A 22,085-nucleotide genomic window follows, 5' to 3' on the forward strand; every position below is an offset into this window, starting at 1 on the left:
ACCGCGTCTCCCGCCTCCTTCCAGAACCTGTCTGTCCAGCGCCGCCACTCCAAGTCACTCCCGCATAGCAGCCCATCCCTGACGCGTCACACCTGTGCCCGCAGGAGCGCCCTCCTCTCCGCACCCACCAGCTACTGCTGGAGGGGAGCGGCTGGCGCGCGCGGGAGGGTGCAGGCAGGAGGCGGGCCGCCCCGAGCAGCCCGCCCGCCCGCCCGCTGCCAGCGCCTTCCGGGGAAAAGAGCACCTCGTCCACCCCGGCCCGACGCCGGGACCGGTTCGCCCAGCCCTCGCGCCCACCATCTCTCGCTTGCCCATTGCGTTCCCACCGACTCCTGCGGGAGGCGCCCACGGCGCCCGTGCTGTCGCGCAGTGAGCGTCGAGGCTTCTCCTCTGCGCGGGCGGCCATTCCCTGCGCACTCCTGGCAGACGCTGGGCGCACGCACAGCCGCCCGGCCGCCGGCTCGCCCGTAGGGGCGGCCTGGACTCGTGGCCTAGGCGTCCGGGAGAGGCGCGCTCCCCCCCGCAGACTGGCCCAGCCTCCGTGTGGGCACGGGGGGGGGGGGGACTGGGACTCTGCTGTCCGTGGCCCTGGCGCTCCCCTGCCGGGTGCACGGAGCCCCGCGGGGCCCAGCAGGTACCTGTCAGGTGCCAGGGAAAGGGGAGCTAGCTGGAGGTGGGACTGAGGGCGAGCACAGGCTGTGACAGGCGTCAGGGGAGCACGTTGGCCATGGCATGGGTGGTTCAGTGGTAGAATTCTCGCCTGCCACGCGGGAGGCCCGGGTTCGATTCCCGGCCCATGCAGAGTCCAGTCCCTTTTGGTCCCGAGGCTCGCTCACGTGGTCTGTCTGGGTCCAGGAGCCTCCTGGCCAGCGCTAGCGCTAGCGCCAGCGCCGCTGCCAGCTCCACTCCAGTGATCCAGCGCCTGGCCACCAGCCTAATCGCCTCTCCTGAGCTTGTCCAGCCAACCACTGCATAGCTCTGCTACAGCAACACTCTCCAGTCCACTTCAGTGGGTTTCACACGCTTTCTCACGCTCCAGCACACACTGGCTCGCTCGCATCGAAGAGTCTCCATGTTTCTTTTATCGTGCACACGACACCACCAACACCCCACACCTCTAGTCGCCCCTCACACCGCACACTGCTGTCTGTCCCCAGGCAACCTGGCAGAATATCTCTCTCTCTCTCTCTCTCTCTCTCTCTCTCTCTCTCTTTCTGTCTCTGTCTCTGTCTGTCTCTCTGTCTCTCCCTGTCCCTCTCTGTCTCTTTGACTGTGTCTCTGTCTCTCTATCTCTCCCTGTGTGTGTCTCTTTCTCTCTCAGAATGGAGACTTGCTGGACATCTCTTAGACTTGTCCCTAGCCCCAGACTTTTTTGTGCTTCCTTGGCGAAGGAACACCCTGGTGGGGACGAGGGTGCCTCCTTTCCCCTATCGCATCACCCTGGACAACTTGGTAGACCCCTGAGAGCATCCCACCTCCCTTTGAGAATCGGCAGGTGGCGTTTCCTCCAGGTCTCTCAGCACGCAAACAGGTGGCTTGTTGAGCTATAACCTCTCCTCTCTTGGTTCATCCCCAAGAGCTCGTTTTAGTCTCAATATCACCATATGAAACATATACAACTGTAGTTGCTTTTTTTCTTTTCTGTTTTCTTTAATAGTTTTACTCTTGGGGTCACTCCACCCTGCTCCCGAATAAATACAAGAAGGCTTATTCTTACTTATAACTGCCCGGCCTTAGCTTGGCTTATTTCAGGCCAGCTTTCCTGAACTTAAATTATCCCGTCTACCGTCTTGCCTCTGGACTTCTACCTTTATTATTATTATTATTATTATTATTATTATTATTATTATTTATTTTATATAACCAAGTCCATTTAAATGAAAACAAACATTTGTACACAATATTTGGTATTTGGGAATTTGGGCCAGCTGTTCTTTCCACAACTACTTCCTGCTGGTAAGAGGCGCTGTCATGGGGGATCCTAAGAATATGCAGAAATCCTGGCTGTAGTCTGTAAGACTGCTTTGTCCAGCTGTTTTGAATGTAGGATCACCGGGTGCTCTGTTTCAGGCGGTCTGGCTTGATCAAACCACATTAGTCTGGAAGGAATCCACAGCTTTTCATTTTCTGTGAGGACAAAAATAGAAATCCTTTTCCCCAGTACCTTGTCCTTGAACTTAAATTTTGGAGTCAAAGCATTTTTTTAAATTAATTTATTATTTTACATGTCGATCCCAATTCCCCCTGCCTCCCTCCCTCCCTCCCTTGCACCCTAATCACCCCCTCCCCTCCTCTTCCCTCCCATCCCCCACCCCAATTTCATATGTAGGGGAATGCCAATCAGTTGGGGTCACGTTAGATCTGACAGGTCATGTGAAGTAGGGACTAGGGCTTCTCTCCTGTCTCTAGGTTAAGGCCGTTATCCCTCCATGGGGGATGTGCTAGCAAGGTCCTTTTGTGCACCAGGGATACATCCTGGCTCCACTGTCTGAGGTCCCTTAGACTGCTCAGTCCTTCTGTCTGAGACCCATATTCAGGGGTGCCTGAGTCAGTCCCATGCTGGCTTCCCAGCTATCAGTCTGGTGGCCAGTTAGCTCCTCCTTGTTCAGGTAAGCTGTCTCTATGTGTTTCTGCCGCCTGGTCTTGTCCTCTCCATCTGCATCTGGGTTCTACTTGGACTCAGGGTTTATATATGGGCGTTTGCTCCTGTTTCCAACAGGCATTAGTCGAGGGCCCCCATGGAGAAGTTAGTTGTTGATCTCACTCTCCGGGAAGGGCATTTATGGTAGCCTTTCCACGGAAGCTCAGATTGTTAGTTGGCGACAGTCTTGTAGTTCTCTAGACTTTTCTTTGTGTTCAATTTTCTCTTCAAACCAATATTGGCTCCCTCTTTTATGCTCTCTCTCTCTCTCTCTCTCTCTCTCTCTCTCTCTCTCTCTCCTGTCTTCTATTCCTAACCGGGCTCAATCTTCCTGGTGTTTTCCTCTCCTCCCCCTCCCTTTCTCCTACTTCTCTCTCCATTCGCTGCCCCACCCCCACTTCGCCTGTGCTCTGGGGGGTCCCTTCCCGGTTCTGTGAGGGACTTTATATGAATCTCTTAGAATACACCTTGTATCCCAGTTCCTCTGGTGGTGTGAATTATAGGCTGGCGATCCTCTGATCTAGGTCTAAAATCCATATATGAGTGGGTACATACTATGTTCCTCTTTTTGTGACTGGGTTACCTCATTCAGGATGGTTTCTTCAAGTGCCATCCACTTGCCTGCGAATTTCAAGATACCATCATTTTTTTTTTCTGCAGAGTAGTATTCCATTGTGTAGATGTGCCACATCTTCATTATCCATTCTTCAATTGAGGGGCATCTAGGTTGCTTCCAGGTTCTTGCTATTACAAATAGTGCTGCTATGAACATAGTTGAACAGATGTCTTTGTTGCATGGATGTGGGTCCTTTGGGTATATGCCTAAGAGGGGGATTGCCGGGTCCTGTGGTAAACTAATTCCCATTTTCCCGAGGAACCGCCATACTGATCTCCAAAATGGCTGTATGCGTTTGCACTCCCGCCAGCATTGGAGGAGTGTTCCCATTTCTCCACATCCTCTCCAACACGGGTCATCATTGGTGTTTCTGATTTTAGCCATTCTGGCAGGAGTAAGATGGTATCTCAAAGTTGTTTTGATTTGCGTTTCCCTGATAGCTAAGGACGTGGAGCACTTTCTTAAGTGTCTTTCAGCCTTTTTGATTTCCACCGTATAAACAAACTGAAAAAGAAAAACCACATGGTTATCTCCCTAGATGCTGAAAAAGCCTTCGACAAAATTCAACACCCTTTCATGATAAAGGTCTTGGAGAGGTCAGGGATAACAGGAACATACGTAAACATAATAAGAGCAATATACAGCCAACCAACTGCCAACATCAAACTGAATGGAGAGAAACTTAAGCCAATTCCTCTAAAATCAGGAACAGGACAAGGCTGCCCTCTCTCTCCATATCTCTTCAATATGGCACTAGAAGTTCTAGCTAATGCTATAAGACAACAAAAGGAGATCAAGGGGATCCAAATTGGAAAGAGAGAAGTCAAACTGTCTCTATTTGCAGATGATATGATGGTTTACATAAGCGACCCAATAAGCTCTACCAGGGAACTCCTACAGCTGATAAACACCTTCAGCAAACTTGCAGGATACAAGATAACCTAAAAAAGAAAAAAAAAAATCAGTAGCCCTACCTTTTTCAGACGACAAAGAGACAGAGAGAGAGAAATCAGAGAAACATCACCCTTTACAATAGCCACAAGCAACATAAAGTATCCTGGTGTAACGCTTACCAAACAAGTAAAAGACCCATATAATAAGAACTTTGTGGCTCTAAAGAAAGACATTAAAGAAGATACCAGAAAATGGAAAGATCTCCCATGCTCTTGGATAGGTAGGATAAACATAGTAAAAATGGCAATCTTGCCAAAAGCAATCTACAGGTTCAATGCAATCGCCATTAAAATCCCAGCACAATTCTTCACTGACCTTGAAAGGATAATAATCAACTTTATATGGAAAACACAAAAGACCCCAGGATAGCCAAAACAACCCTAACCAATAAAAGAACTTCATTCCCGACGCTAAGCTCTACTACAGAGCTGTAGTTCTGAAAACAGCCTGGTATTGGCATAAATATAGACAGGTAGACCAATGGAATGGAATTGAAAACCCTGATATGAACCCACACACCTATGAACACCTGATTTTCGACAAAACAGCTAAAATTATACAATGGGGCAAGGACAGCATCTTCAACAAATGGTGCTGGCACAACTGGATGAGGGTGTGTAGAAGACTGCAGATAGACCCATGTCTGTCACCATGCACAAAACTCAAGTGCAAATGGATCAAAGTCCTCAACATCAATCCAGCCACAATGAACCTCTTAGAAGAGAAAGTAGGAGCTACCCTTGAACAAATTGGTACAGGAGACCGCTTCCTGAACATAACTCCAGGGGCACAATCACCGAGAGACACAATGAATAAATGGGACTTCTTCAAACTTAGAAGCTTCTGTAAGGCAAAGGACACAGTCCACAAGACCAAACGGCAGCCCACAGACTGGGAAAAAGATTTTCACCAATCCTATATCCGACAAAGGGCTGATCTCCAAAATATACAAAGAACTCAAGAAACTAGTCAACAAAACACCAAATAGCCCTATTTTAAAAATGGGGTACAGAACTGAAGAAGGAATTCTCAATAGCGGAAATCAAAACTGGACTTCTACCTTTTAGCATTCTGTCTACATGCCTTTCCTTCTTACTGGCCGGCCGGCCGGTCATGCGGTCAGGTGGCTGGGCCCTGGTGTCCTCCTCCCCTTCTCCTTCTCTCACTCCTCACCTTTCTTCTTCTGCCATTTCTTCTCTCCGCCTGGCAGCCCCGCCAACTCCTCTCCCGCCAGGCTAATGACGGGTCATCTCTTCATTAGACCAGCCAGGTGATACAGGCAGCAAAAGAACAAAAGCAGCACATCTCTGCATCGTGTAACAAATATTTTCCAGAGTAAACGAAGGGAACGCATCTACAAGTAATATGGCACCGCACAGCAAAGAAATCCATAGATGCCGCCAGAACTCTGGAACATTTCGAACCTTCAACGTTCAGTCTCTTTAAACCAACCAGAGTCTCTTTCAAAGGTCCCTCGTCGATTGCTTTGTCCCTTCGCTGTGCTACCCATGGGCTTCTGTAAATTCCAATTTCCAAAAAAAAAAAAAAAAAAAAAGTTTGTTTTTTTTTTAACATCTTTTTCTTCAACACTGTTTACCTTGGGAAAGAGCAAAGAAGAATGGGGAAGGGCGCCCGATGCGATCACAGGAAAGCAAAACCAAAGTCCGACACTGTTCAAAGCCCAGTGTCTGTCATCTCCTGTTCACTAGCTATCTTGTGAGCGTGGGCCGTCACACTCACGCAGCCCTGCCATCCAAAGCACACGCAGTTTGCCTCCCAGGCCAAGACGGGCTCCGTTCTAAGGCTGCTACTCCCCTTGGTGGTTGTCCTATCTCCAGGAGCCTCTCCTTGGCCCGTGATGGCCCCCGCTGGGCTCCCTTCGGGGAGTCTGAGCCTGCCACGTGGACGGACGTGCCAAGCAAGCCTCGGCCGCTCCCCATGACCCACTCCTTCGGTTGCAGTGTGCCTTCCGCTGCGCCCACCCGAGGCTGCGCCTTCACTCGTGTCTCCTCTCGGCCGCTCTTCGGGGGCTCTTCGGGGACTCCAGACCCACCACCTATCTCCAAGCCTCCGCTGCTCTCTAGGATCCGTCCTTGCGCGCCTTCAAAGCCATCGCCACATAGCTGACTCGTGCACGTTCCCAAAATGTGCGCGCTGCTGCGTGGCTCCGCGTGGTGACGCTCAGCCTCTCCTTCAGGAAGCACCCCCAGGGGGTTTCACCTAGTGAGACGGCTCTCTCCTTCCTAATCATCGCTGGCTTCTCGGCTCCGGTCGAGCACCACCAATGATCGTACCTGAAGAGCCAAGGTTTCTCCTTGATGGCTCTGCCAGAGAATAGTCACGCGTGGTGCGTGGTTCCTCAGCCTCAGCCCAGCGGAACGACAGATTCTCCGTGCACAACACCGAATGACCCCAACACAGTCTCTAGGGGACTTTCCCAGCTGCCCTCTTGCAACTTCAGAGGGCAGAGCCAGAGCCCAGAGCCGGGGCTCCTTCGCCTGCCTTCCTCTCACATTCTCTTCCAAGCTCCCCGAGAGGGGAGGGGCGCAGTCAGCTGCTAGCAGAGCGCAGCCGAGCGGAGCCCAGCGTTCCCCTGCTTTGCGGGCCCACAGTTCAAAGGCCTTCTGCAGGCAGCAATCTTCCCGAGGGCACCGCGATCCATCCGGGTGGGGTCTGTCACAGCAACACCCAACTCCTGGCACCCGTTTCGGTCCGAGTTAGGGTTTCTCTTGTTGTGATCCAACACCAGGGACGCAAGCAACTTGGGAGGAGAACAGTTTGGTCCTCCTTAAGGCTCCTAAATCCCTCCCTAGCAGAGGGAAGCCCGGGTGGGAGGACCCGGGAGGCAGGGACTGCTGGCTGCAGTAGCTGTCGGAGGGAGAGTGCTCCCTACTGGCCAGCGGGCCCGCTGTCCCTCCCACCACAGCTCAGGGCCACCTGCCCAGGGGTGGCACGCTCCTGGCCGCAACTCTCCCACCCCCACCCCACCTCCATCCGCGCCACCTGTGTGCTGTCCCCCGCAGCGATCACTCACTATCAGCAGGCACACACAACGCTGTAGAGACGGTTTCTCAATTCACATCCCCTCTCCCCAGAGGTGTCAAGTTGACAAAACCCAACTGGCACAGCGCGCCAAACTCGGATCCCTGCAGTTGGCCCCGCTCTTGGACACCTGCTGCTACCACCGGCTGGCCTAGCGGACCCCCACAGATGCGGCTGGCAGGCAGCGTGGGTGCCCATAAAGATGGCTGCACTCCATCTTGGCACAAGGGCAGAGAGTTCAAAGCTGTCAGCAAGTCACGGGACCTAAAGGTCAAAGGTGTGGCTACAGAAGGATGCTTTGGCCGTCTTAAGACTAAATAGCAACAGAACTGAATCTGAGGTGTGGCTACTCCTGACCTCAAGGCTAGGGAACAAGAAGTTGGAACTAAGGTGTGGTGACTGAACCCTTAGAATGAGTGAGGAAGAAAAGTCTGTTTGTTCCATGTACATGATACTGTGTTCCCCCTTTTGGTTAAGGTATATAAGCCCGGTGAAAAATAAACTCGTGGCGTTACAGTACTGACTGGTCTGCCCTCCTGACCTTTATCCCACCCAACCCCCGTCTCTGTCTCCTTCCCTCCCTCCCTCCCTCCCTCTCACCCCCTCCCCCTCCCACCTCGCCATCCCCCTCCCACACCCCTCCAGCCCCCCTCTCTTTACTGTCTACAGCAAGCCTTTCCCTCATCCACACTCCCCGACTCAGGTACGGACTTGGGACCGCTGGACTGGCTCCCATTGCATGCCAACCGCTCCAGCCCATCCGAGACCGCTCCCAACACGGGAACTGCCCTGTCTCCCGGTTCCCGGGATCGAGAGGGCTTCGGGACCAGGGAAGAAGTACAGTCGGGTGGGGGAAAGGCAACGTGTGTGCTCCCCAACGATCTGCGGGCGTCTCCCACTATGCCAGCGTTTACCGCTCAAGGTCAGCCTCTGTGCCCAGGACCCGCTGGCACGGTCAGGATCGACGAGACCCGAGACCCGGCAGTGAAGGCAAGCGGTGCAGGGGCTCAAAAGTTCCGCTCCGCTTTCGCGACTCAGGCCGGCGCCCGCATCCCCCCACCCCCACCGGACAAAGACCTGCAGAAACCGTGGGGTTGCAAATGCCAGGCTTGGCCTCAGCTCTCCCCAGCCGCTCTGGGGGCTTTCTAGGAAACCGGGCCTCGACTCGGGTCGTTCGCTGTCCGTGCCCCCTCAGCCACGGCGCCGCCTAAAGGAACCACACCATGTGCTTTGGGCTGGGATCCGGCCATCTGCCCCGCACTAAACCCTCCCCACAGCATCCACACCACACCCGGAACACCCTCTCCATCACCATCCAATACCAAAACAACCACCACAAACAATCACCAGGTCACCTGGAGTTTAGTAAGAGGCGCGCGCGCACACACACACACGCACGCACGCACGCACGCACGCACGCACACACGCACGCAAACACATAACCCCCCCCAAACACACACAAAAGTATAATGGAAAAAAAAACCGCTACACTTATTGGAAGTGGCGGTTGAGTTGTGAAGAGCAGGGCAGAGGTCACAGGGAGCTTGTGATACAGGTGATCCAGATGAGGCAGGTGGGACAGGTAGGGAAGCTTGGACAGGTGGGGCCCTCCAGCTAGAGGGTTTCTTCCAGACCTAAGCGCAGGCGTGGGAGTCAGGTGGAGACTCGGTGGGCTCCGTGAGTGGCTCGGAAGCGTGTGCGGCCGCGTGATGGTGGCGGTGTGTGAGCTGGGCTGGATGGGATGCGGGCGGCTAGGCTGAGCTGGACAGGTGCAGAGTCGGTGTGGGTGGGCGGGTGTGGGAAGCTAGGAAAAGGTTGGAGTGAGCAGAGAGGAGGCTCATCTTGGGGATGACCGTGTGTGTGTGTGTGTGTGTGTGTGTGTGTGTGTCAGAGCAACAGGGGCAAGCGGCCTCACGCGCTCTTGGGCAAAAGGGAGGGAGAGGCGGCGAGGCCAAGGAGGTTGGCAAGAGAGAGGAGGGAGGTTATGGTGCAGAGAGGAACAAGAGAGTAGAGTGCTTCCCTGACCGGGAATCGAACCCGGGCCGCGGCGGTGAGAGCGCCGAATCCTAACCACTAGACCACCAGGGAGCGTCGCCCGCACCCGACGGTCCCGACTCTCGCCTCCCGGACACAGACGCACAGCCAGCCTCGCAGCCAGTGCCACAGCCAGACTAGCGGCCGCCCGGCCCGCCTGCTACACACCGTCGCCCGGCATTACGCGGCTGCCGTTCGGCGCTCGCTCGCCGCCTGCGTCCGTCCCTGCCATGCCCGGCGTGCGGCGTCCGGCGCCCGGTGGCCTCTGCCGCTTCGCCGGCAGGGTGGGAGCCACCTCCCTCCCGGATTAGACGCAGTTCTCCTCCCGCTCGCTCGCCACAGCCTCAAAACGTCTAGCGCCTCCTTCTTTGGGGCAGGAGGGAGGGCGGGAGGTAGCTAGGTAGGTCGCGCGGTCTCCGCGACAAGCGCGGGGAGAGAGAGAGAGAGAGAGAGAGAGAGAGAGGGAGGTGCCAGACTGGCCACTCTGGGCCCTGGACCTTGGCAAAAGGGGCACGGCTTGCGTTGGCCGGGAATCGAACCCGGGTCAACTGCTTGGAAGGCAGCTATGCTCACCACTATACCACCAACGCCCTACCGCCGGGGAGCCACGCACACGACGCCGGGGACTGCCAGCAGACGGCGGACACCGGACACCGGACACAGGCGCCGTCGCGATCGCCCGCCTGACAACTGACTCCCCGCGCCCGCCCGCCCCACGACGGGGCCTCAAGCCCAAGGCCAAGGCCAAGGCCAGCGCCAACCCCAACCCCAACCCCAACCCCAACCGGGTTCGGCCGCCGCGCGCCGTCCCACGCGCGCCTCCCGCACGCACACAGCCTGCCTGGCGTGTGCGGCGCTCTCGCCTCCTGACCGCAGTCACCCTGCGCGCCAGGCCGGGCCAGGTGACGCCACGAGGGTCACGAGGGCCACAGGGACCAGGGAGCACCCGGGACCGCTGCGAGCCGGCAGCTCACCACCCGGACCCGCCTGGCACGGACCTCTGCGCTCCGCGCTCCGCGCTCCGCGCTCCGGCCGCGCGAGTCGCACGCCGCCGCCGCTTCGTCGCGAGGGCGGCGCGTGCCCAGGCTACAGGCAGAGCGCCGGGCCAGGTGACCGGCGAGGGACCCGAGGGCCCGGTGGCGGGTGGGCATGCCTGGCAGCGGGCGGCCGGAGCCCGGCTCTTGGATCCCGTCGCGCCCGAGTTGGGGTCGGGGGCCAGCGTCCCCGGGGCCGCCCATCTGGCTCAAAAAGGATGCCGTGTCTCCCCGTCGGGGAATCGAACCCCGGTCTCCCGCGTGACAGGCGGGGATACTCACCACTATACTAACGAGGACGACGACGGCCACGACCACGACTAACGGGACGCCGACGCCGGTCCCTCTGGCGGCCTCCGTCCGATCCAACGCCGACCTCCGCACCCAACCCCAAAGCCACCGTCTCGCGGCCAGAACGCCGCTCGCCACAGGAGGACCCGGACGCTCAGCCCGCTGCGACCGCCGCGTCGCCAGGTCCCGATCCCGCCCCGCCCCGCCCCGCTGCGGAGCCGGGCTCAGCAGGACAGCCCGAGCGCGCCACACACGGCCGGCCCCGCGTCGGGTGGGGCGCAGGTGCGGGGAGCCGGTCCGGGACCCCGAGCGGCTTGGGCGCCTACGAGCGTCTCGACGTCGGGGCGAGGCCCGCGGCTTGAGCGCCCAGATCCGCACACGAGCCCGGGTGCCCCGTCGCGCCCGGTGGGCTGGGCTCGCGCGTGTGTGTGTGTGCGCGCGCGCGCGCGCGCGCGGGCGCTCCGGGTGCCAGCCAGGCGAGCGGCCTCGCGCCCACACCCGCCGTCAGGATGGCCGAGCGGTCTAAGGCGCTGCGTTCAGGTCGCAGTCTCCCCTGGAGGCGTGGGTTCGAATCCCACTCCTGACAGCTTCACCTTTTTGGACACCCGCAGCCCGTGAGACCGCGTCTCCCGCCTCCTTCCAGAACCTGTCTGTCCAGCGCCGCCACTCCAAGTCACTCCCGCATAGCAGCCCATCCCTGACGCGTCACACCTGTGCCCGCAGGAGCGCCCTCCTCTCCGCACCCACCAGCTACTGCTGGAGGGGAGCGGCTGGCGCGCGCGGGAGGGTGCAGGCAGGAGGCGGGCCGCCCCGAGCAGCCCGCCCGCCCGCCCGCTGCCAGCGCCTTCCGGGGAAAAGAGCACCTCGTCCACCCCGGCCCGACGCCGGGACCGGTTCGCCCAGCCCTCGCGCCCACCATCTCTCGCTTGCCCATTGCGTTCCCACCGACTCCTGCGGGAGGCGCCCACGGCGCCCGTGCTGTCGCGCAGTGAGCGTCGAGGCTTCTCCTCTGCGCGGGCGGCCATTCCCTGCGCACTCCTGGCAGACGCTGGGCGCACGCACAGCCGCCCGGCCGCCGGCTCGCCCGTAGGGGCGGCCTGGACTCGTGGCCTAGGCGTCCGGGAGAGGCGCGCTCCCCCCGCAGACTGGCCCAGCCTCCGTGTGGGCACGGGGGGGGGGGGGGACTGGGACTCTGCTGTCCGTGGCCCTGGCGCTCCCCTGCCGGGTGCACGGAGCCCCGCGGGGCCCAGCAGGTACCTGTCAGGTGCCAGGGAAAGGGGAGCTAGCTGGAGGTGGGACTGAGGGCGAGCACAGGCTGTGACAGGCGTCAGGGGAGCACGTTGGCCATGGCATGGGTGGTTCAGTGGTAGAATTCTCGCCTGCCACGCGGGAGGCCCGGGTTCGATTCCCGGCCCATGCAGAGTCCAGTCCCTTTTGGTCCCGAGGCTCGCTCACGTGGTCTGTCTGGGTCCAGGAGCCTCCTGGCCAGCGCTAGCGCTAGCGCCAGCGCCGCTGCCAGCTCCACTCCAGTGATCCAGCGCCTGGCCACCAGCCTAATCGCCTCTCCTGAGCTTGTCCAGCCAACCACTGCATAGCTCTGCTACAGCAACACTCTCCAGTCCACTTCAGTGGGTTTCACACGCTTTCTCACGCTCCAGCACACACTGGCTCGCTCGCATCGAAGAGTCTCCATGTTTCTTTTATCGTGCACACGACACCACCAACACCCCACACCTCTAGTCGCCCCTCACACCGCACACTGCTGTCTGTCCCCAGGCAACCTGGCAGAATCTCTCTCTCTCTCTCTCTCTCTCTCTCTCTCTCTTTCTGTCTCTGTCTCTGTCTGTCTCTCTGTCTCTCCCTGTCCCTCTCTGTCTCTTTGACTGTGTCTCTGTCTCTCTATCTCTCCCTGTGTGTGTCTCTTTCTCTCTCAGAATGGAGACTTGCTGGACATCTCTTAGACTTGTCCCTAGCCCCAGACTTTTTTGTGCTTCCTTGGCGAAGGAACACCCTGGTGGGGACGAGGGTGCCTCCTTTCCCCTATCGCATCACCCTGGACAACTTGGTAGACCCCTGAGAGCATCCCACCTCCCTTTGAGAATCGGCAGGTGGCGTTTCCTCCAGGTCTCTCAGCACGCAAACAGGTGGCTTGTTGAGCTATAACCTCTCCTCTCTTGGTTCATCCCCAAGAGCTCGTTTTAGTCTCAATATCACCATATGAAACATATACAACTGTAGTTGCTTTTTTTCTTTTCTGTTTTCTTTAATAGTTTTACTCTTGGGGTCACTCCACCCTGCTCCCGAATAAATACAAGAAGGCTTATTCCCGGCCTTAGCTTGGCTTATTTCAGGCCAGCTTTCCTGAACTTAAATTATCCCGTCTACCGTCTTGCCTCTGGACTTCTACCTTTATTATTATTATTATTATTATTATTATTATTATTATTATTATTTATTTTATATAACCAAGTCCATTTAAATGAAAACAAACATTTGTACACAATATTTGGTATTTGGGAATTTGGGCCAGCTGTTCTTTCCACAACTACTTCCTGCTGGTAAGAGGCGCTGTCATGGGGGATCCTAAGAATATGCAGAAATCCTGGCTGTAGTCTGTAAGACTGCTTTGTCCAGCTGTTTTGAATGTAGGATCACCGGGTGCTCTGTTTCAGGCGGTCTGGCTTGATCAAACCACATTAGTCTGGAAGGAATCCACAGCTTTTCATTTTCTGTGAGGACAAAAATAGAAATCCTTTTCCCCAGTACCTTGTCCTTGAACTTAAATTTTGGAGTCAAAGCATTTTTTTAAATTAATTTATTATTTTACATGTCGATCCCAATTCCCCCTGCCTCCCTCCCTCCCTCCCTTGCACCCTAATCACCCCCTCCCCTCCTCTTCCCTCCCATCCCCCACCCCAATTTCATATGTAGGGGAATGCCAATCAGTTGGGGTCACGTTAGATCTGACAGGTCATGTGAAGTAGGGACTAGGGCTTCTCTCCTGTCTCTAGGTTAAGGCCGTTATCCCTCCATGGGGGATGTGCTAGCAAGGTCCTTTTGTGCACCAGGGATACATCCTGGCTCCACTGTCTGAGGTCCCTTAGACTGCTCAGTCCTTCTGTCTGAGACCCATATTCAGGGGTGCCTGAGTCAGTCCCATGCTGGCTTCCCAGCTATCAGTCTGGTGGCCAGTTAGCTCCTCCTTGTTCAGGTAAGCTGTCTCTATGTGTTTCTGCCGCCTGGTCTTGTCCTCTCCATCTGCATCTGGGTTCTACTTGGACTCAGGGTTTATATATGGGCGTTTGCTCCTGTTTCCAACAGGCATTAGTCGAGGGCCCCCATGGAGAAGTTAGTTGTTGATCTCACTCTCCGGGAAGGGCATTTATGGTAGCCTTTCCACGGAAGCTCAGATTGTTAGTTGGCGACAGTCTTGTAGTTCTCTAGACTTTTCTTTGTGTTCAATTTTCTCTTCAAACCAATATTGGCTCCCTCTTTTATGCTCTTCTCTCTCTCTCTCTCTCTCTCTCTCTCTCTCTCTCCTGTCTTCTATTCCTAACCGGGCTCAATCTTCCTGGTGTTTTCCTCTCCCTCCCCCTCCCTTTCTCCTACTTCTCTCTCCATTCGCTGCCCCACCCCCACTTCGCCTGTGCTCTGGGGGGTCCCTTCCCGGTTCTGTGAGGGACTTTATATGAATCTCTTAGAATACACCTTGTATCCCAGTTCCTCTGGTGGTGTGAATTATAGGCTGGCGATCCTCTGATCTAGGTCTAAAATCCATATATGAGTGGGTACATACTATGTTCCTCTTTTTGTGACTGGGTTACCTCATTCAGGATGGTTTCTTCAAGTGCCATCCACTTGCCTGCGAATTTCAAGATACCATCATTTTTTTTTTCTGCAGAGTAGTATTCCATTGTGTAGATGTGCCACATCTTCATTATCCATTCTTCAATTGAGGGGCATCTAGGTTGCTTCCAGGTTCTTGCTATTACAAATAGTGCTGCTATGAACATAGTTGAACAGATGTCTTTGTTGCATGGATGTGGGTCCTTTGGGTATATGCCTAAGAGGGGGATTGCCGGGTCCTGTGGTAAACTAATTCCCATTTTCCCGAGGAACCGCCATACTGATCTCCAAAATGGCTGTATGCGTTTGCACTCCCGCCAGCATTGGAGGAGTGTTCCCATTTCTCCACATCCTCTCCAACACGGGTCATCATTGGTGTTTCTAATTTTAGCCATTCTGGCAGGAGTAAGATGGTATCTCAAAGTTGTTTTGATTTGCGTTTCCCTGATAGCTAAGGACGTGGAGCACTTTCTTAAGTGTCTTTCAGCCTTTTTGATTTCCACCGTATAAACAAACTGAAAAAGAAAAACCACATGGTTATCTCCCTAGATGCTGAAAAAGCCTTCGACAAAATTCAACACCCTTTCATGATAAAGGTCTTGGAGAGGTCAGGGATAACAGGAACATACGTAAACATAATAAGAGCAATATACAGCCAACCAACTGCCAACATCAAACTGAATGGAGAGAAACTTAAGCCAATTCCTCTAAAATCAGGAACAGGACAAGGCTGCCCTCTCTCTCCATATCTCTTCAATATGGCACTAGAAGTTCTAGCTAATGCTATAAGACAACAAAAGGAGATCAAGGGGATCCAAATTGGAAAGAGAGAAGTCAAACTGTCTCTATTTGCAGATGATATGATGGTTTACATAAGCGACCCAATAAGCTCTACCAGGGAACTCCTACAGCTGATAAACACCTTCAGCAAACTTGCAGGATACAAGATAACCTAAAAAAAAAAAAAAAAAATCAGTAGCCCTACCTTTTTCAGACGACAAAGAGACAGAGAGAGAGAAATCAGAGAAACATCACCCTTTACAATAGCCACAAGCAACATAAAGTATCCTGGTGTAACGCTTACCAAACAAGTAAAAGACCCATATAATAAGAACTTTGTGGCTCTAAAGAAAGACATTAAAGAAGATACCAGAAAATGGAAAGATCTCCCATGCTCTTGGATAGGTAGGATAAACATAGTAAAAATGGCAATCTTGCCAAAAGCAATCTACAGGTTCAATGCAATCGCCATTAAAATCCCAGCACAATTCTTCACTGACCTTGAAAGGATAATAATCAACTTTATATGGAAAACACAAAAGACCCCAGGATAGCCAAAACAACCCTAACCAATAAAAGAACTTCATTCCCGACGCTAAGCTCTACTACAGAGCTGTAGTTCTGAAAACAGCCTGGTATTGGCATAAATATAGACAGGTAGACCAATGGAATGGAATTGAAAACCCTGATATGAACCCACACACCTATGAACACCTGATTTTCGACAAAACAGCTAAAATTATACAATGGGGCAAGGACAGCATCTTCAACAAATGGTGCTGGCACAACTGGATGAGGGTGTGTAGAAGACTGCAGATAGACCCATGTCTGTCACCATGCACAAAACTCAAGTGCAAATGGATCAAAGTCCTCAACATCAATCCAGCCACAATGAACCTCTTAGAAGAGAAAGTAGGAGCTACCCTTGAACAAATTGGTACAGGAGACCGCTTCCTGAACATAACTCCAGGGGCACAATCACCGAGAGACACAATGAATAAATGGGACTTCTTCAAACTTAGAAGCTTCTGTAAGGCAAAGGACACAGTCCACAAGACCAAACGGCAGCCCACAGACTGGGAAAAAGATTTTCACCAATCCTATATCCGACAAAGGGCTGATCTCCAAAATATACAAAGAACTCAAGAAACTAGTCAACAAAACACCAAATAGCCCTATTTTAAAAATGGGGTACAGAACTGAAGAAGGAATTCTCAATAGCGGAAATCAAAACTGGACTTCTACCTTTTAGCATTCTGTCTACATGCCTTTCCTTCTTACTGGCCGGCCGGCCGGTCATGCGGTCAGGTGGCTGGGCCCTGGTGTCCTCCTCCCCTTCTCCTTCTCTCACTCCTCACCTTTCTTCTTCTGCCATTTCTTCTCTCCGCCTGGCAGCCCCGCCAACTCCTCTCCCGCCAGGCTAATGACGGGTCATCTCTTCATTAGACCAGCCAGGTGATACAGGCAGCAAAAGAACAAAAGCAGCACATCTCTGCATCGTGTAACAAATATTTTCCAGAGTAAACGAAGGGAACGCATCTACAAGTAATATGGCACCGCACAGCAAAGAAATCCATAGATGCCGCCAGAACTCTGGAACATTTCGAACCTTCAACGTTCAGTCTCTTTAAACCAACCAGAGTCTCTTTCAAAGGTCCCTCGTCGATTGCTTTGTCCCTTCGCTGTGCTACCCATGGGCTTCTGTAAATTCCAATTTCCAAAAAAAAAAAAAAAAAAAAAAAGTTTGTTTTTTTTTTTAACATCTTTTTCTTCAACACTGTTTACCTTGGGAAAGAGCAAAGAAGAATGGGGAAGGGCGCCCGATGCGATCACAGGAAAGCAAAACCAAAGTCCGACACTGTTCAAAGCCCAGTGTCTGTCATCTCCTGTTCACTAGCTATCTTGTGAGCGTGGGCCGTCACACTCACGCAGCCCTGCCATCCAAAGCACACGCAGTTTGCCTCCCAGGCCAAGACGGGCTCCGTTCTAAGGCTGCTACTCCCCTTGGTGGTTGTCCTATCTCCAGGAGCCTCTCCTTGGCCCGTGACGGCCCCCGCTGGGCTCCCTTCGGGGAGTCTGAGCCTGCCACGTGGACGGACGTGCCAAGCAAGCCTCGGCCGCTCCCCATGACCCACTCCTTCGGTTGCAGTGTGCCTTCCGCTGCGCCCACCCGAGGCTGCGCCTTCACTCGTGTCTCCTCTCGGCCGCTCTTCGGGGGCTCTTCGGGGACTCCAGACCCACCACCTATCTCCAAGCCTCCGCTGCTCTCTAGGATCCGTCCTTGCGCGCCTTCAAAGCCATCGCCACATAGCTGACTCGTGCACGTTCCCAAAATGTGCGCGCTGCTGCGTGGCTCCGCGTGGTGACGCTCAGCCTCTCCTTCAGGAAGCACCCCCAGGGGGTTTCACCTAGTGAGACGGCTCTCTCCTTCCTAATCATCGCTGGCTTCTCGGCTCCGGTCGAGCACCACCAATGATCGTACCTGAAGAGCCAAGGTTTCTCCTTGATGGCTCTGCCAGAGAATAGTCACGCGTGGTGCGTGGTTCCTCAGCCTCAGCCCAGCGGAACGACAGATTCTCCGTGCACAACACCGAATGACCCCAACACAGTCTCTAGGGGACTTTCCCAGCTGCCCTCTTGCAACTTCAGAGGGCAGAGCCAGAGCCCAGAGCCGGGGCTCCTTCGCCTGCCTTCCTCTCACATTCTCTTCCAAGCTCCCCGAGAGGGGAGGGGCGCAGTCAGCTGCTAGCAGAGCGCAGCCGAGCGGAGCCCAGCGTTCCCCTGCTTTGCGGGCCCACAGTTCAAAGGCCTTCTGCAGGCAGCAATCTTCCCGAGGGCACCGCGATCCATCCGGGTGGGGTCTGTCACAGCAACACCCAACTCCTGGCACCCGTTTCGGTCCGAGTTAGGGTTTCTCTTGTTGTGATCCAACACCAGGGACGCAAGCAACTTGGGAGGAGAACAGTTTGGTCCTCCTTAAGGCTCCTAAATCCCTCCCTAGCAGAGGGAAGCCCGGGTGGGAGGACCCGGGAGGCAGGGACTGCTGGCTGCAGTAGCTGTCGGAGGGAGAGTGCTCCCTACTGGCCAGCGGGCCCGCTGTCCCTCCCACCACAGCTCAGGGCCACCTGCCCAGGGGTGGCACGCTCCTGGCCGCAACTCTCCCACCCCCACCCCACCTCCATCCGCGCCACCTGTGTGCTGTCCCCCGCAGCGATCACTCACTATCAGCAGGCACACACAACGCTGTAGAGACGGTTTCTCAATTCACATCCCCTCTCCCCAGAGGTGTCAAGTTGACAAAACCCAACTGGCACAGCGCGCCAAACTCGGATCCCTGCAGTTGGCCCCGCTCTTGGACACCTGCTGCTACCACCGGCTGGCCTAGCGGACCCCCACAGATGCGGCTGGCAGGCAGCGTGGGTGCCCATAAAGATGGCTGCACTCCATCTTGGCACAAGGGCAGAGAGTTCAAAGCTGTCAGCAAGTCACGGGACCTAAAGGTCAAAGGTGTGGCTACAGAAGGATGCTTTGGCCGTCTTAAGACTAAATAGCAACAGAACTGAATCTGAGGTGTGGCTACTCCTGACCTCAAGGCTAGGGAACAAGAAGTTGGAACTAAGGTGTGGTGACTGAACCCTTAGAATGAGTGAGGAAGAAAAGTCTGTTTGTTCCATGTACATGATACTGTGTTCCCCCTTTTGGTTAAGGTATATAAGCCCGGTGAAAAATAAACTCGTGGCGTTACAGTACTGACTGGTCTGCCCTCCTGACCTTTATCCCACCCAACCCCCGTCTCTGTCTCCTTCCCTCCCTCCCTCCCTCCCTCTCACCCCTCCCCCCTCCCACCTCGCCATCCCCCTCCCACACCCCTCCAGCCCCCCCCTCTCTTTACTGTCTACAGCAAGCCTTTCCCTCATCCACACTCCCCGACTCAGGTACGGACTTGGGACCGCTGGACTGGCTCCCATTGCATGCCAACCGCTCCAGCCCATCCGAGACCGCTCCCAACACGGGAACTGCCCTGTCTCCCGGTTCCCGGGATCGAGAGGGCTTCGGGACCAGGGAAGAAGTACAGTCGGGTGGGGGAAAGGCAACGTGTGTGCTCCCCAACGATCTGCGGGCGTCTCCCACTATGCCAGCGTTTACCGCTCAAGGTCAGCCTCTGTGCCCAGGACCCGCTGGCACGGTCAGGATCGACGAGACCCGAGACCCGGCAGTGAAGGCAAGCGGTGCAGGGGCTCAAAAGTTCCGCTCCGCTTTCGCGACTCAGGCCGGCGCCCGCATCCCCCCACCCCCACCGGACAAAGACCTGCAGAAACCGTGGGGTTGCAAATGCCAGGCTTGGCCTCAGCTCTCCCCAGCCGCTCTGGGGGCTTTCTAGGAAACCGGGCCTCGACTCGGGTCGTTCGCTGTCCGTGCCCCCTCAGCCACGGCGCCGCCTAAAGGAACCACACCATGTGCTTTGGGCTGGGATCCGGCCATCTGCCCCGCACTAAACCCTCCCCACAGCATCCACACCACACCCGGAACACCCTCTCCATCACCATCCAATACCAAAACAACCACCACAAACAATCACCAGGTCACCTGGAGTTTAGTAAGAGGCGCGCGCGCACACACACACACGCACGCACGCACGCACGCACGCACACACGCACGCAAACACATAACCCCCCCCCAAACACACACAAAAGTATAATGGAAAAAAAAACCGCTACACTTATTGGAAGTGGCGGTTGAGTTGTGAAGAGCAGGGCAGAGGTCACAGGGAGCTTGTGATACAGGTGATCCAGATGAGGCAGGTGGGACAGGTAGGGAAGCTTGGACAGGTGGGGCCCTCCAGCTAGAGGGTTTCTTCCAGACCTAAGCGCAGGCGTGGGAGTCAGGTGGAGACTCGGTGGGCTCCGTGAGTGGCTCGGAAGCGTGTGCGGCCGCGTGATGGTGGCGGTGTGTGAGCTGGGCTGGATGGGATGCGGGCGGCTAGGCTGAGCTGGACAGGTGCAGAGTCGGTGTGGGTGGGCGGGTGTGGGAAGCTAGGAAAAGGTTGGAGTGAGCAGAGAGGAGGCTCATCTTGGGGATGACCGTGTGTGTGTGTGTGTGTGTGTGTGTGTGTGTGTGTGTGTGTCAGAGCAACAGGGGCAAGCGGCCTCACGCGCTCTTGGGCAAAAGGGAGGGAGAGGCGGCGAGGCCAAGGAGGTTGGCAAGAGAGAGGAGGGAGGTTATGGTGCAGAGAGGAACAAGAGAGTAGAGTGCTTCCCTGACCGGGAATCGAACCCGGGCCGCGGCGGTGAGAGCGCCGAATCCTAACCACTAGACCACCAGGGAGCGTCGCCCGCACCCGACGGTCCCGACTCTCGCCTCCCGGACACAGACGCACAGCCAGCCTCGCAGCCAGTGCCACAGCCAGACTAGCGGCCGCCCGGCCCGCCTGCTACACACCGTCGCCCGGCATTACGCGGCTGCCGTTCGGCGCTCGCTCGCCGCCTGCGTCCGTCCCTGCCATGCCCGGCGTGCGGCGTCCGGCGCCCGGTGGCCTCTGCCGCTTCGCCGGCAGGGTGGGAGCCACCTCCCTCCCGGATTAGACGCAGTTCTCCTCCCGCTCGCTCGCCACAGCCTCAAAACGTCTAGCGCCTCCTTCTTTGGGGCAGGAGGGAGGGCGGGAGGTAGCTAGGTAGGTCGCGCGGTCTCCGCGACAAGCGGGGAGAGAGAGAGAGAGAGAGAGAGGGAGAGAGGGAGGTGCCAGACTGGCCACTCTGGGCCCTGGACCTTGGCAAAAGGGGCACGGCTTGCGTTGGCCGGGAATCGAACCCGGGTCAACTGCTTGGAAGGCAGCTATGCTCACCACTATACCACCAACGCCCTACCGCCGGGGAGCCACGCACACGACGCCGGGGACTGCCAGCAGACGGCGGACACCGGACACCGGACACAGGCGCCGTCGCGATCGCCCGCCTGACAACTGACTCCCCGCGCCCGCCCGCCCCACGACGGGGCCTCAAGCCCAAGGCCAAGGCCAAGGCCAGCGCCAACCCCAACCCCAACCCCAACCCCAACCGGGTTCGGCCGCCGCGCGCCGTCCCACGCGCGCCTCCCCGCACGCACACAGCCTGCCTGGCGTGTGCGGCGCTCTCGCCTCCTGACCGCAGTCACCCTGCGCGCCAGGCCGGGCCAGGTGACGCCACGAGGGTCACGAGGGCCACAGGGACCAGGGAGCACCCGGGACCGCTGCGAGCCGGCAGCTCACCACCCGGACCCGCCTGGCACGGACCTCTGCGCTCCGCGCTCCGCGCTCCGCGCTCCGGCCGCGCGAGTCGCACGCCGCCGCCGCTTCGTCGCGAGGGCGGCGCGTGCCCAGGCTACAGGCAGAGCGCCGGGCCAGGTGACCGGCGAGGGACCCGAGGGCCCGGTGGCGGGTGGGCATGCCTGGCAGCGGGCGGCCGGAGCCCGGCTCTTGGATCCCGTCGCGCCCGAGTTGGGGTCGGGGGCCAGCGTCCCCGGGGCCGCCCATCTGGCTCAAAAAGGATGCCGTGTCTCCCCGTCGGGGAATCGAACCCCGGTCTCCCGCGTGACAGGCGGGGATACTCACCACTATACTAACGAGGACGACGACGGCCACGACCACGACTAACGGGACGCCGACGCCGGTCCCTCTGGCGGCCTCCGTCCGATCCAACGCCGACCTCCGCACCCAACCCCAAAGCCACCGTCTCGCGGCCAGAACGCCGCTCGCCACAGGAGGACCCGGACGCTCAGCCCGCTGCGACCGCCGCGTCGCCAGGTCCCGATCCCGCCCCGCCCCGCCCCGCTGCGGAGCCGGGCTCAGCAGGACAGCCCGAGCGCGCCACAC

General features: G+C 56.6%; 9 non-coding genes across 9 annotated transcripts; 3 read left to right on the plus strand and 6 right to left on the minus strand.

Annotated features, from left to right (window-relative positions):
- Positions 1-730: 730 nt before the first annotated feature.
- Positions 731-801, plus strand: Trnag-gcc (transfer RNA glycine (anticodon GCC)). Its single transcript has one exon. It is a non-coding gene; the product is annotated as a tRNA-Gly (tRNA).
- Positions 802-9,269: 8,468 nt separating this feature from the next.
- Trnae-cuc (transfer RNA glutamic acid (anticodon CUC)) lies at positions 9,270-9,341 on the minus strand. Its single transcript has one exon. It is a non-coding gene; the product is annotated as a tRNA-Glu (tRNA).
- A 464-nt stretch (positions 9,342-9,805) lies between these two features.
- Positions 9,806-9,877, minus strand: Trnag-ucc (transfer RNA glycine (anticodon UCC)). The gene has a single exon. It is a non-coding gene; the product is annotated as a tRNA-Gly (tRNA).
- Positions 9,878-10,548: 671 nt separating this feature from the next.
- Trnad-guc (transfer RNA aspartic acid (anticodon GUC)) lies at positions 10,549-10,620 on the minus strand. The gene has a single exon. It is a non-coding gene; the product is annotated as a tRNA-Asp (tRNA).
- Positions 10,621-11,115: 495 nt separating this feature from the next.
- On the plus strand, positions 11,116-11,198 carry Trnal-cag (transfer RNA leucine (anticodon CAG)). Its single transcript has one exon. It is a non-coding gene; the product is annotated as a tRNA-Leu (tRNA).
- Positions 11,199-11,961: 763 nt separating this feature from the next.
- On the plus strand, positions 11,962-12,032 carry Trnag-gcc (transfer RNA glycine (anticodon GCC)). The gene has a single exon. It is a non-coding gene; the product is annotated as a tRNA-Gly (tRNA).
- Positions 12,033-20,491: 8,459 nt separating this feature from the next.
- On the minus strand, positions 20,492-20,563 carry Trnae-cuc (transfer RNA glutamic acid (anticodon CUC)). Its single transcript has one exon. It is a non-coding gene; the product is annotated as a tRNA-Glu (tRNA).
- A 462-nt stretch (positions 20,564-21,025) lies between these two features.
- On the minus strand, positions 21,026-21,097 carry Trnag-ucc (transfer RNA glycine (anticodon UCC)). The gene has a single exon. It is a non-coding gene; the product is annotated as a tRNA-Gly (tRNA).
- Positions 21,098-21,769: 672 nt separating this feature from the next.
- Trnad-guc (transfer RNA aspartic acid (anticodon GUC)) lies at positions 21,770-21,841 on the minus strand. Its single transcript has one exon. It is a non-coding gene; the product is annotated as a tRNA-Asp (tRNA).
- Between the last annotated feature and the right edge of the window lie 244 nt (positions 21,842-22,085).

The sequence above is a fragment of the Phodopus roborovskii genome, unplaced genomic scaffold (genome assembly GCF_943737965.1).
Source record: "Phodopus roborovskii unplaced genomic scaffold, PHOROB, whole genome shotgun sequence".
NCBI lineage: Eukaryota > Metazoa > Chordata > Mammalia > Rodentia > Cricetidae > Phodopus > Phodopus roborovskii.